General features: G+C 46.4%; 1 protein-coding gene across 1 annotated transcript in view; it reads right to left on the bottom strand.

The window, feature by feature from the left end:
* adgrl2a (adhesion G protein-coupled receptor L2a) overlaps nucleotides 1-13695 on the bottom strand; it is a 111328-nt gene extending 97633 nt beyond the window's left edge. The window contains 1 exon segment of the mRNA XM_084459246.1: nucleotides 13364-13695. The gene's annotated coding sequence lies outside the window, so the exon portion shown is untranslated.
* Nucleotides 13696-14380: the final 685 nt, after the last annotated feature.

Here is a 14380-nt window from a genome sequence, read left to right as displayed (position 1 = left end):
GAGGGAAACGCTGTCTAAACAGAGAGAGGAGTTGTCTAGATTATAATGGAGGATTTTCTCAAAGGTGCTAATTCTTTTAGGTTAGATAGTGTTTGCACAGTTTTTTCTTATCATAGCACAGTATTTAATTCAAAGGTTTAACCTCTATATGGTTCAGAGGAAGACAAATAAAAACAAAATAAATGACAAAATCTCAGCATTTTTACGAAAATAGAAAGTCATCAAAGGGTCTTAACCTTATGAGCAGTACTACCTCCACATCCAGACAGCCCTGTCACTGAGATGGCAAGACTCAACCAGCCCCTCTCAACCAGCCTCAACCAGCCCCTCTCAACCAGCCCCTCTCAACCAGCCCCCCTCAACCAGCCTCAACCAGCCCCTCTCAACCAGCCTCAACCAGCCCCTCTCAACCAGCCCCTCTCAACCAGACCCCCTCAACCAGCCTCAACCAGCCCCTCTCAACCAGCCTCAACCAGCCCCCCTCAACCAGCCCCTCTCAACCAGCCCCTCTCAACCAGCCTCAACCAGCCTCAACCAGCCCCTCTCAACCAGCCTCAACCAGCCTCAACCAGCCCCTCTCAACCAGCCCCTCTCAACCAGCCTCAACCAGCCCCTCTCAACCAGCCCCCCTCAACCAGCCTCAACCAGCCCCTCTCAACCAGCCTCAACCAGCCCCTCTCAACCAGCCTCAACCAGCCCCCTCTCAACCAGCCTCAACCAGCCCCTCTCAACCAGCCTCAACCAGCCTCAACCAGCCCCTCTCAACCAGCCTCAACCAGCCTCAACCAGCCCCCTCTCAACCAGCCTCAACCAGCCTCAACCAGCCCCTCTCAGCACCACTGTACTACCGGCTGCTGTCCATTCAGAACGTGTAAAGATGTGATGGATGTCCTAGTGAGAGTGGGATCGCGGGGTACAGGACGTCAGCGCAGCCCAAACAAGGAGCGCTACTTCACACCAGGAAGCTCAACACAAAGGAAGAGAGGGGGGTTCTGAGAGCCATCAGTTGTCAGCCCTAAATCTCCCGGCGCTACTCGACTGACAGGTAATGCAGCTCAGAATATTGACCTCTTTTCAAAGACACAGACCAACCTAAAAGCCCATTCAGCTGCTGCTTACAGATGGATGTCTTACATGTTCCACTGCACCATAACATGAGGCATATTCTCACAATGGAAACATCGTACTGGACTCAAACACTATGAAAATAAAAGCTACCTTGTTGCACATTGCTTTTTGCTTTCATACATTATTTTTGAACTAGGTGGATTGTGTGGTAATATCATTTGTTTTAAATGATCTTTAAATACAAGTTCTGTCCGTTTCTGTAGTCCTTGCCCTCTGCCTTGAGTTGTGAAATATAGATCTGCTTTGGAGACTGACCTCTCCTAGGTCATTACAGGATCATTACCATATCTTCACCAGAGTAATACAAATGATTGTGATGCGAGCAGCCATGGGTCGGCTCATTCAACATGGACATTTGAATGACAGTGACAGTGGGACACGGCGGTGGCCTCCTCCTGCAGACGGTGTTGTGACTCAGTCTTTGAGAAAGAGGAAGTCATAAAATGTGGAGACCAGTTACAGCTCCATCTTCAAAGGAACCCCCCCCCCCCCCCCCCTCACCCCTAAAAAAACCACACAAATAAACCCGAGGTTAAACGTGATGGGAGCATTTGATATTGTACAGTTCAGCAGTTACCCTGGGCTGAGGAAACTAGCCAGAGGAATAACTGGTAACCATTTTGCAAGTCGCAAGCACTGAAACGACAGCATCCAGTTCTATATTTTGTTTAGTCTGACTTCTAGTCTCTTTTGTTAAAGAAAACACAAAGTCAGTGAGGCAGAAGTATTTCTATTCAAGGGATATGTTCCGTCCTACAACTACCCATGAATCCTCCTTCCCCGGAACCAGAGTCTGGGCCTGATAGAACAGGACTCATGTAAATGGATTACTGAGTGCACTATCCTCTCACCACCCACAGCTGATACAACCAGCCCCGCTCCCACAGCTGATACAACCAGCCCCGCTCCTGCTCCGGGTGTGTGTACCATCCTCTCACCACCCACAGCTGATACAACCAGCCCCACTCCCACAGCTGATACAACCATCCCTGCTCCTGCCCCGTGTTCCATCCTCTCTCACCACCCACAGCTGATACAACCCTCCCCGCTCCTGCTCCGCTGTGTGTTCAAGACCTGTTTGCTCTCCTGATAACAAAGGAGGAAACACAGGCACTTCTGGAGTAACTGGGCCAGAGTAGTCAAACCCAGAGACATGGAGGAGGACACAGGCATCGCCAGGGGAATCCAGATAGAATATTCAACCGCAGATTATCTCCATAGTCATAAGACCTCTTTTTTGAATACCAAAGGAATTCACCTCCACCCCCCATCCCCGCAAACACACCCTGGAGGGGGGGCCAGTTCTACTGACCGATAACACATCCACCTCTGGACCGGTGCACGGGGGGACGGGCGCTGGAGGTGCTCATCTGGGTATCAGCTGGCTGGCTCAGCTGGAGGTGCTCATCTAGGTATCAGGTGAGCCAGTGAGGTGTAACTGAGGTCTATGGAGTAGCAGCCGGAGGATGAGTGTTGATATTGAGAGAGCACGGTGAGGGTGATAACAGCTCGGCGCTGGGAGACTGCTAATACTATACCTCCACAACGCTGCTTTTCAGAAGGGGATCTCTCCTTGCAAGACCACAGGGACAGGTCGTCAGATAACTACTCACATTTATCTTGGCACCAGAGAGCATCCAGGGCAACCCAATGCCCTGAACCACAGAGGTGAATTATTTAATTGTAGGACTAATGTGGCTTTAGCAGAGGTCATTGCTTAAACAGACGCAGGCCAGACCAAGGCCAGACCCACGCCAGACCAAGGCCAGGATATTTCCTCGAAAAACAGAAACAGTCCTGAGATTAATCTTGTATTTGCTAACTTGCAACGATGCTTGTCTTTTTGTTTATCCAGAATGACCTGAATGTTCAATGTCAAGTTGTTCCATAAAATCGTTTCCACAAAAGTGACAACCTCAATCTCTTTGATCATTTGTACTACAGTATTTCAGACCTGTGGCCCGTTTAGTTTTTAAGTAATACATGCGGCTGACTTAATACAGTTCGTATATAAATGCAGAGACAAAAGTGTAATTGCTCGTCTACATGAACAGCCACAGATACAGTATATAAATGTGTGTGTGTGTGTGTGTGTGTGTGTGTGTGTGTGTGTGTGTGTGTGCGTGCGTGTGCGTGCGTGTGTGTGTACTGTGAGGATAGTGTTGGGTTAAGGCTGCTGTGCATTATATAGTTTAACAGGGCGAATGTCAGCTACTTCACTCAAATGTTTTTGTTTACGGAAACAGCCATTTTCAATAACTCCAACAATGCAGTAGGAGGGAATATATTTTTGGAGAGTCCTATTTTTCAGCTAGTACATGGAATGCACTGTGTAGGCGACTGAGTTGTACTCAAAAGATTTTAATCTCGCTAATGGTTGCGCTCTTCAGTTCCGGAGACTACATCTCCACAGCGCCATTAATGAGTAAAGGTTAGGAGGTTAACAACAAGAGGATCTTTCAGGCCAGGCAAAAAAAAACGAGCTCCAGCTCCGACCCAGCTAGATGTTATCAGCGCACAACAAAGCAACTTGTAAAAGCTTTGAACAAGCCATCTCTGGGAGCCGCGGATCCTCGGACGGCCCCGGGCCGGCTGGACCTACTTCTGATGGTAATGGTAGCGGGCTGCATCCTGTCCGACCGCTCCAGACTCCCTGGTCATCAGCTGGAGGTGATGAATGATGGAAATGCCACGAGTGACCAGTGCCGCTCTTTGCAAGGACAAAAATACACCCCCCAGCTCCCTCTCCCCTTTTTGTCTGTCTCTTTTCTACCCTTTTCCCTCCCCCAATTCCACTGAGGACGGTATGGAGTGGCCAACACCAGTGGCTATAGATGATGCAAAAGAGAGACACCACTGTCCTGATACCTTCCGTACACCTGGCAGATAAAGAAACCGTCCTTGACAAACCACCACCCCCTTGACAAATTCAGTGAGTCGTATAAGTTTACAACGGAACGACTTTTTTTCTTTTTTTTCATTCTTTTTTTTCAGAACAGTTTATGTAGCGTGTGAGGGGGTCTTTCCATCTACGGGGGTCTTACTCGCTCACAGGGGTGCATGTGAGGAGTCCAGCAGAACAAACGCTACTACAGACTCATCTCTTTACCAGAGGGAAGAACATTACCGGGGATAAATAGTCTGTTTAAACCAATCTTGTGGTCAACAAATACCTAGTATGTTCTAAAGAAATGTCAAATGTTTTAGTAGCCATAATTTGTGACAAGATTCTAACCACTGATATTTCACACTTTCATTTTATGAAACATAAATGATTGGTGTAGGTTTAGGTGTATATTCTCAGTTGTTAAATAAATATGTTATGTGAACACCCCTCTAAATAAAAAAATAAAAAAAGAGCTATTCCATAAAGTAGCACAGATAAACATTCAATAATTTCACATATCCATATCACACATTAACTGAAAAAAATGAGGTCAGAGAATCATTCCTTATCTATACTGTATATTTAACATTTGCGTTTTAAATCCAAGTGTTAAATCCAAGTGTTAAATCCAAGTGTTAAATCCAGGAATAGCACTTCCAGAGCGCGCGGGTGTCAGCCAGGCCTGGCGCAGTTGTAGCCTACGAGCAAGGCTGTGAAAAGGAATCATCACCACAGACACTGTCTCTCAAATCCTCCAGGGTTAATCCCTCTATCTGCATTCACAGCTACACCACTCCTTTTGTCTTTGTGTCTCTTCACACACTATAACTAGGATTCAGATTTGGTAGGAAAGTGGACATGCACTGCAGTGGTGCGTGGGGGTATGAACTGACCATATCAGAATATACCCCCCTGTACCACTACCCCACAGTTGGACCATAAGTATATACCCCCCAAAAGCAGTTTTTAACATGTATTTTTCAGACTTCAGACTTTCTCCCAATTTGGTAGCCAATTACACCGACATATTGTCCAATTGCCCCATTCTTACGGTTGAAGATGTGTTGCGCAACTCCACGGTCGGCAGTATGAAGGAGGCGACTACTTGACTCTCTTGAGCCTCTGACCGCGATTCCGACGCCAGCCCAGAAAAACGACCCGCCATCGGGGGGCGGAGCCTGCCCCCTCAGGGACCCGGCCGTACGCTGGCGGGACCGGGGCTCAGCACGGACACACGAGGACCACGCATTAGACCGCTACCCCACCCCGGACCCCATTAGACCACTACCCCACCCCGGACCCCATTAGACCACTACCCCACCCCGGACCCCATTAGACCGCTACCCCTAACCCACGCATTAGACCGCTATACCACCACGGACCCCCTCCGCATCAATCATTTAGTGTTTCCTAAAATGTTTACAGAAAGTTTGGCACTGCGTTGGCTAACAAGACGCAGAAGGCTGAATTAGAAGACGCAATTCTATATGATATACTACATTGTGATAGAATGCACAAACAATTATTTGATCCCATCGTGACCAGACAATTCTGAGTGATTCTCATTTCTGAATCTTGGACCTCAGCATGCTGGCACGCTACATAAACAGCACAACACCAAAACAGACATCTAACAGCCACTGTACTGTTGGAGGAAAGGTAATCCATAGTCCAGCGAGGTCAGTTATTATTGCACCCACACCCAGCAATAACATACCCATCAGTAACATACCCATCAATAACACACCCATCTCATTGTCAGCTTGTGATAAATACTATGCTTTGCAGAAGGAGACACTACATTCAGACTCTGAGGGAACTACATTTCCCCTAGGAGAAGAAATTTGATTTCAACCTCTATTTCGAGTGACATTAGTCCTCTGCTTTGCGTCAGAAGTTCCTCTTGACTTGACCTAAGCAGAACCCCCGCTGCCTCTGGCGGGTCGGGCGTCGGTCCAGCTGTACGGTCAACACAGAGGATCCCTCACAGAGACAGCAGCTGCTGCAGCTGTGACCGTCGCCGCATCGACACTCGTCCCCACGCGTTGTCAGGATGAGCTTCAGAGAGTTAGTCACTCAGCTCGGTGGTTTATACGCCCTGACAAAGCCTCTCTGTCAAGTTTAGCAGCTTGTCCCGGGGACACATCTAACGCTGACGACCCGGCGTCCAGACCCTTTCAACAGAGCCGATAGAACTTTCCGTTACTAGGGCAACGACTTGAACTGCGGTTCTGAATATGAAGAGTCCAGGAAGTGGTCAGCAGCGCAGGATGTAGGAAGACTTTTTTGGACACGCGAGGCCGGTTCTCGTCCTGAGTATCATTGCACTGCAAATTCGTCCAGCAATATTGAACCTTTCACCTTTTAACTAAATGATCAGATCAAGAAATATGGATGTGATTCATCAAGAAGCCTCACATTATTTTGTCCTCCTCTAAATCCTTTCTGCTTTCTGCTCCAAAACGGATCGGTTCACAATAACCGCATTAATTGAGGGAATCAGCATTCATTTGCTGGGTCTGGGATAATGAAGGCTCTTAGAATGATGCCGAGAACCGATGCTAACCCTTGTTTGCATCTCTAATTATGCGCAATCTCCTATGCAAAAGGTTGCCGTGTGCCTCCGAAGGGAAGCAGTCAGGCGCCATCGTGAGCAGCCCGTTACCCCCGGACTGCGGACGCCGACCTGACGTCTAATCAGCTGAAACGCTCCATACCATCAACACAGGACATAGGAATCAGTTATAGGCCGATAGGCTGCTAAGAAAGCAACCAAAAAAATAAATCTCTCCCCAGATCTGAGTGGCTGGAGATAGATGTCTGAGAGAGAGATAGTCACCCTGCATGCCCATAGAGAGATGTCTGAGAGAGAGATAGTCACCCTGCAGCCCATAGAGAGATGTCTGAGAGAGGGATAGTCAGGGATAGTCACCCTGCATAGTCCCATAGTCCCATAGTCCCATAGTCCCATAGTCCTGCAGCACAGCGAGCCTCTGCTGGCTCAACCAGCCCCTCTATGAGGGCGGATAGATCAGCTGCACAGACCGTATCTCCCCACCGCCAGACGACAAACTTCAGTCTGCCAGAAGGGAGACAGAGACATGCTTTTTTAAGACCATACACACACACACACACACACACACACACACACACACACACACACACACACACACACGCACACAACTATAAACAGCAGGATTCCTAATTGACTGAAGGAAATGAAGTTCTCCCTTCTCTGATTCAGAGCCAAGATGACTTCAAAACTTTCATTACAGGTGATAACAGATATATTCAAGGCTACACAGATATATTCAACATCTGTCTTCCCAAGCAATGGAAGAATCTCAAGCTTGCTTTCTACGCTCATTAGATTCGCTCATAAAAACAAACGGCGCAGGCATCAACCCGCACACACATCTGTCACTGATGCTGATGATTACACACACAAGACAAAACTTGAAGGAATATTTCTTGTGACAGTAGGTACTGTAATTCCTTAACTGATTACTATTAATGCAAATATGTATTGGCAGGACTTCACGAACCCACAGAAATTTTAAGTATGACTTAAAGCGCCAGACTTTTTTTTTTCCCCACTTAGAATGAGTCGCAATTGTGCAGGACAGCAGCCGATGTGGAGGAGAGAGAGAGAGCGCAGCCACCCTGTGTTTACCGACACCATCCCCAAATAACAGGCCTGTCTGGTTGGGAAAGGGGCTTTTAAGGGTGGATATAATGTGTGCTCCTCTAATCCAGCAGAGACGCGCCTCTCTCCCGTGGCAGACATCTGTAGCCCCCTCCTCCTCCTCCTGCCCCCCTCCCCCCGGTCTGGTTCCTCGCTGCCCTGGCCTCCTCCTCCTGCCCCCCGGTCTGGTTCCTCGCTGCCCTGGCCTCCTCCTCCTGCCCCCCCCCGGTCTGGTTCCTCGCTGCCCTGCCCCGGCCGGGGACTCAGCCCTGCCTCCCAGGCTACACTCTGCCTGACAAATGTCATATTTCCTCCCAAATACTGTTGTAACTGTGCACAGATAAGACCTGTGTTTTTCACATATCACCAAGAGTAAGAAAGAGGTGTGTGTGTGTGTGTGTGTGTGTGTGTGTGTGTGTGTGTGTGTGTGTGTGTGTATGTGTGTGTGCGTAGGAATGTAACGATAACCGGTATAATGATAATCCGTGATAAAATTTGATTACATTTATCGTGATGAAATTATCATTAAAACCGTGTTTGTTTACCCTTTGAAAATCTCATTGTAAATACTGTACAGCATCAAACAAAGTTAGCAACCAAGGTGCATTTTAATGTTTATGCGAAAAAAAAAGTGCATAATGCTGCTAATTTTATTTGTGGTTTTCAATATAAAACTTGGTGAAATGATTGCAGTGTGTATCAGTAGTTTTAGAAAATGTTCAGCGCATTTTATAATACCGCGATAATATTGATAACCGTGATAATTTTGGTCACTATAATCGTGATGAGAAATGTTCATACCGTTACATCTCTATGTGTGTGTGTGTGTGTGTGTGTGTGTGTGTGTGTGAAGGACTGGGGTCCTAACCTATATTATTTTTAATATACATTATCAGCATACCATAATATGCATAACATATTATTTCAAATGAAATTATTTTAATCTCAATTTAATATGTATCCACAAAAGATGTGGACTATAAATTTATGTAAGAAAAAATACTACAACTAATTTTTATTATTATTATTATTAGTAGTAGTAGTAGTAGTAGTAGTAGTAATATTGCTGTTCATGTAAATAATATAAATTATTATTAATAATAGTAATAATAATAGTAAGACTAACAGTAATAATAATAATAATAATATACAAACCCTTAACAATGTTGATATTAGTATTATCATGCAATACGTAACAAGTAGCACTATCATTGAGGTTGGTTATGAAGTTCTTTCTTGGCATAAGTGCACATTTCTATCTATCTGTGAAGCGCTGCCCTCCAACCTGTGTGTGTGTGTGTGGGTGCCCCCCTCTCCCCTCTCAGGTCCCCGGCCCCGCCCGTCTGTGTGTGGGTGCCCCCTCTCCTGGTCCCCGGCCCCCCTCTCCAGGCTCCGGCCCCGCCTGGCTGTTCAGAGCGCAGGCCGGACGGTCCAGCACCTCTGGCCCCCCCTCAGTCAGAGAGCTCTGGGTTTACCTCAGAGCAGCGCTCTGCCCTCAGCCTCCCAGACCTGCGTTTGGACCGGGCTCTTCCGTTGTCACGGCGGCAGTCCTATGCACAGCAGCACAAAATGGACGAGCTAATGAGGAGGAGACGCCATATAAGTTATGGAAAGCTTCCACCTAACCAGAGGAGAAAGAGACGCCAACCACGGACATATCCTCCTCGTCCCTTTTCACAAGAGTCTGAATTGAGCTTAACTCCCTACCTCTGGACACACCGCGTTACGTTCTGCCCCATAATTCTTAAGGCAAGCAGAAAGTTTCACCTGCCATTTCAGGGAGCGGAGAACTCCACTTCCAGAGGCCTTTGGCAAGTGGAAACAAATGTTTCACAAAATGGCAGGGAGGGGAACACCCTGGCTTATAGTGGGTTACTGATTGCCAATCGTAAAATAAAATCTGCCATAAAAAGGGGCTATTTCGGCCCACCAAAGACCCTGCATATTACATCAAATGTGCTGTAGTTTTTTATATTACAACCTAGCTTATTCCTTTAATGGTGAGCGGTTATAGTCACAGTGTGGCTCCACATTAGGATCACCCACTTCAACGACAGCATCGGAAAACCAAAACACAATTCCCACGCCAAATTCACACGGTCAATTCACAGGATTTAAAAGGATTTTCCCAGATTCGTGACTACCTCCACCTCCATGCCCTGTATAGACGACCCAACCTTTTACTATATGTGATTCATATACCTCCACCTCCATGCCCTGTATAGACGACCCAAGCTTTTACTATATGTGATTCATATACCTCCACCTCCATGCCCTGTATAGACGACCCAACCTTTTACTAGATGTGATTCATAACTACCTCCATGCCCTGTATAGACGACCCAACCTTTTGCTTTGCCTCTTTTTCTAAGGCAGGTGGGACATGGCGTCCTCATCAGGACCAGGAATGTCAGATGAATAACTGGGATGAATCAGATGAATACCTGGGATTCTTCCCTGGTTTCACACCAGAGGCCTGGATGTTAATATGGGTGCTGATGATTACTGTCTCACCCTTGGTCATTATAATGTGAATCAAAGTAGCACATCTCCAGGGAAATCTGGACAGTATCTTGGGCACAGAGGTTCTTTGGCATCAGTCATTGGCAGAGACCAAGTTGCTTGTGAAACAAAGCCCATATGTGATTATAGATTCAAAGAGTGAGTTCCTGAAAACATCTGAAAAATGTAGTGACTTGCCAGTAGTGCATAGGGGTTATGGAACAGATACAGAGGGTAAAAAAGCTTTAGCACATCACCTTGATAGTGTCACAGTATGTGTAGCTGGTTTGGTTGTGTAAATTATTTAAAATACTGTATCGGTAAATTCGACAATCATCTGTAAAATCCTACTGCCCACCTGAAAGAATTGCATAAATCTTAATTAGCCTATATGATTTCACTATCTTTCAGGACGTTAAAGAATTTAAAAAGATATTAACATTCACCACTATAACGAGTTTTATACTGGCTCTTCCAGTAGCTTTAATATATAATATGAGACAGCTTTATATGAAGACAGGTGAGAATGAAGAGCAAGTGATAATATGAACCACTTAGATCCCCTCCATCCAGAGAGAAGTACGCTGAACTACTGATCTCAGATCTGAAGGACCAGAGAAGTTGAGCAGCCCTACGGCTCTGGCACGTCCACCACAGCTGCAGTCTGTGAAACCGGACTCACTCCCTCTGAAACAGGACTGCTCTGAAAAAGCTGCTATTAGTTTAAATTAAACAATAACACGCCTACGGCAGGCGAAGAAAAGTGTTGACAATTCCCAGTATTCTATACACCAACAAACAAGAACATGTCAGTGGCAAACCTGTTTCTACAGCCAAAGCTGGAAGCCCTCATCTAGGAGCGTTAGTGTAAATACATGTGACAGTCTGGTTCAGTAAGCAGGCGTCCTCTCTCACATGTTCACAACTATTCTAGGGAAGTCAAAGATTGGAGACGCTGCCCAAAAAAAAATGCATTGCTGGTTTCAATGGCGGCGAGGAAGAGAGTCATCTACATGTTTCTGCACATCAGAATATGCAAACTGAACACACAAAGATAGTGTTTTGAGAGAAAGGAAGGAGGGAAGGTCTGCGTGGAGGACCCCTCCCCTCTGGTTCACACTCACCCCACCCTCCCCACCTCAGCACAAACCAACACAGGACCAGGCGCTGGTCTCTCTCTCCCCCCCATTCAGAGAGAGCCATGGTCACTTTCATATGCTAATATATTCCTTCCAAACAGTAGGAATTTGCACTTGTATTAATTCATACATGTGCAGAAAGATGTGAAATAGCATGCTTTTATGAAAGAGCTAAAGAGGTGGAGCAAAGTGGCCAAGAAAAGATAACAATACTAAATTATCTCTCTCACACACACACACACACACACACACACACACACACACACACACACACACACACACACACACTTGTCTAGTAGCCTCACACACATTGCATTCTACCGTTCAGATGTTTATACCGTCTGGCATGAGGTTAAGTGGGGGAAGTGTTGGTTGTTTGTAATAAGTGTAGGCCCTATTCCAATCTCGATTTTGTGTAAAGAATATCTTACAGTTTGTAAGCTATTCTTGTTACTGCACAAGCCTATAGGTAATAGCAGTAGGCCTACAGGTACAATGTTACACTAGCCTATAGTTTGTATGAGTTTCTTTCTTTTTTCAGAATTATGCAAATGGTTGCAAGCTGCCCGTTTCACCATTGATCAGGACAATAAATCAAATCACATTACATGAATGATTTGGCGATGAGTAATTTTCTATCGGAATAGACTGGATGTCAGAACACAGAAACACATCCATCCCGCATTCGAGGGCAGCCTGATCCAGCCAGGAATTTCTCAGCTTTTTGCCTATCAGGCGCCCAGAAGCACACAAGATGAAGCCTATCACGAAACGTGTGCTGTAGTTTAGTGGTGTGAGAGGAGGACTGTGCTATAGTTGAGTGGTGTGAGAGGAGGACTGTGTTATAGTTTAGTGGTGTGAGAGGAGGACTGTGCTGTAGTTTAGTGGTTTAGAGGAGGACTGGAGGTGAATCTATCGAGCTGATCGATGATTCCAGATTCATGTTCAGGTCCCCTGCATCCCGCCCGGACGAGGTGCCGCGGATCGAGTCCCGCTCCAGACGCGCTCTCCGGGTCGGTAACATGGTTGAGACAGACAGCTCTGGTAGCTCTGGTGGGCTGGTGTGAATTATGAATGTGCAGTAAAATGATCTAATTTACCGCCTGTGTTCAACTGTATCTTACATAAGAAATACGCTGTTTTAAGACGTCCTTGTTTGAGAGCGAATTAGGATATTTTCGCAAGTGTTTCTGCCAACATATTGATATGTGTGAAGTGATACAGCTACTACAACATGCCCTTTGCTACAGCTATTGGCCTATTATTTAAAAACTAAAATAAACTAATGTTTTTTCAGTTTTTTTTCCACAAAATATACCCTGGCAATCAAATATATCTTGGCAATCAAGGCCCCTGCCTTGAGATTAGCCCACAACTACAGAATGGCTACGACTCTGATTCCTAAGGGCCAAAGCGAGCAGCTCCAACCAGCGAGCCCGAGAAAAACCCCCGCGACCAACACAGTCCCGATATGAACATTAAAGATATAAATTACAATTAAATTGTGTTTTACGTGTTCTGGTTCACGCAAACGTGCTCCTCTTCGTTTTAATAGTTTCCATTACCCCAAACTCCAAGAGATGCGGCCATCGAGCAAATCCACATCTGGTTGTGTTTTGATTAACCATTTTTCAATTAGCCACGGTCCGCCATGGAACATTTTAATTACGAGCTCTGTTAATAAAGACTCATTCATTCATAGTGAAAAGGGTCACTCTTCTCTGGACTCATTACAGGCCGTCATATAGCCTACGGGGTTTGTTTGTGGTTTAGAAAACTAAAATAGCCTCCACATTTGCTTTAGATTAATTAACAGTAATTTAATAATAAGTTAATTGTTTTAATTCATAAGCAAGAGGGCAACTAAAAATGTTAACTGGCCAAACATGTCTAAATAGCGTTTATAGAGCTCAGTAAAGTTGCTGCACCTCCCTGAACTTGTCGGGAGATCAACCCTGCGTAAAAGTGATCCTAGCGGGATCCACGGTCACCAGGAGGAAAGGGAAAAGTCTGGAGTCTTACCTTTCTGATCAAACAGTCGCTTTGGGCTAAATATGCTGAAAGCTGGAAAGGGCAAATCAGTCGGACAATGTCAATGTGTTGATAGGAGACAGTCTTGCAATAGGAACTCCTGTGCAGTTCAGAGAGGAGCGGTTCTGATCATGCTCCTCTTATCTGGGACAGACTGGGTCTCTCAATCAGGCAGGTCCCGCTCCCAGCCCACACAGCCCCCTGGACCGGACACACTCTTCCATGGCTGGGTCTGCTCAGTCTCAACTCATCAACAGTTCAGTCTGACCGTTTAATATCAGCTCCCCTGTTCGCCTGGACTCCGAGCAACAACACGGAGAAGAGAGACCGGAGAAGAGAGACCGACGAGAGAGAGACAGTGAGTGCAGAGAGACCTGTGACGCCAAAATGAATGTTGGACCGCGCTCTGCAGTTGGTGCGGTGCTCTCCGGGTCTCTGGGAATCTGTGACTGAGAAGAGGACGGTCTGCGGGACTGAGAAGAGGACGGTCTGCGGGACTGAGAAGAGGACGGTCTGCGGGACTGAGAAGTTTCAGCGTCTCTCCGGTGGAAAAGATCCCGCAAACAGCATTGAGACACTTGCGTGGACCGGAGGAGCGCGCACCCGGTAAACCCAGCAGCGCACGGAGGCGCATGACCGTCCGTGACCGGGCTCTGATCAAAACACGGCATGGATCCACATCTGCACGGATCCGGAGTCACACTAGTCTCAGTCCAAAAGGAACTAATCATATCAACATATTATCACGTCCAGTTAGACTCAAGCTCTGCTGTGCAACCCTGTCTGTCGCAAAGGAGATTATAGCGAACAGAGTACAAATGTGTATTTATAAATATATGCGAGTATATTGGACATTTTCCACTCAATTTGAGAGATGGCATTACCCTCTTTTGGGGTAGGGAGGTACAACCTCTCTCTCAGTAGCAGGCTAGCCTACTGAACCAGAGGCTGAGGCCTCGTACTGGAACACTAAGCATCTAAAGTCTGGGGCACAAAAGTGCAGACGGA

Source organism: Borostomias antarcticus, assembly GCF_949987555.1.
Source record: "Borostomias antarcticus genome assembly, chromosome: 26".
In the NCBI taxonomy this organism is placed as follows: domain Eukaryota; kingdom Metazoa; phylum Chordata; class Actinopteri; order Stomiiformes; family Stomiidae; genus Borostomias; species Borostomias antarcticus.
The sequence above is the reverse complement of the archived record's forward strand: the minus strand, read 5'-3'. Positions and strand labels throughout refer to the sequence as shown.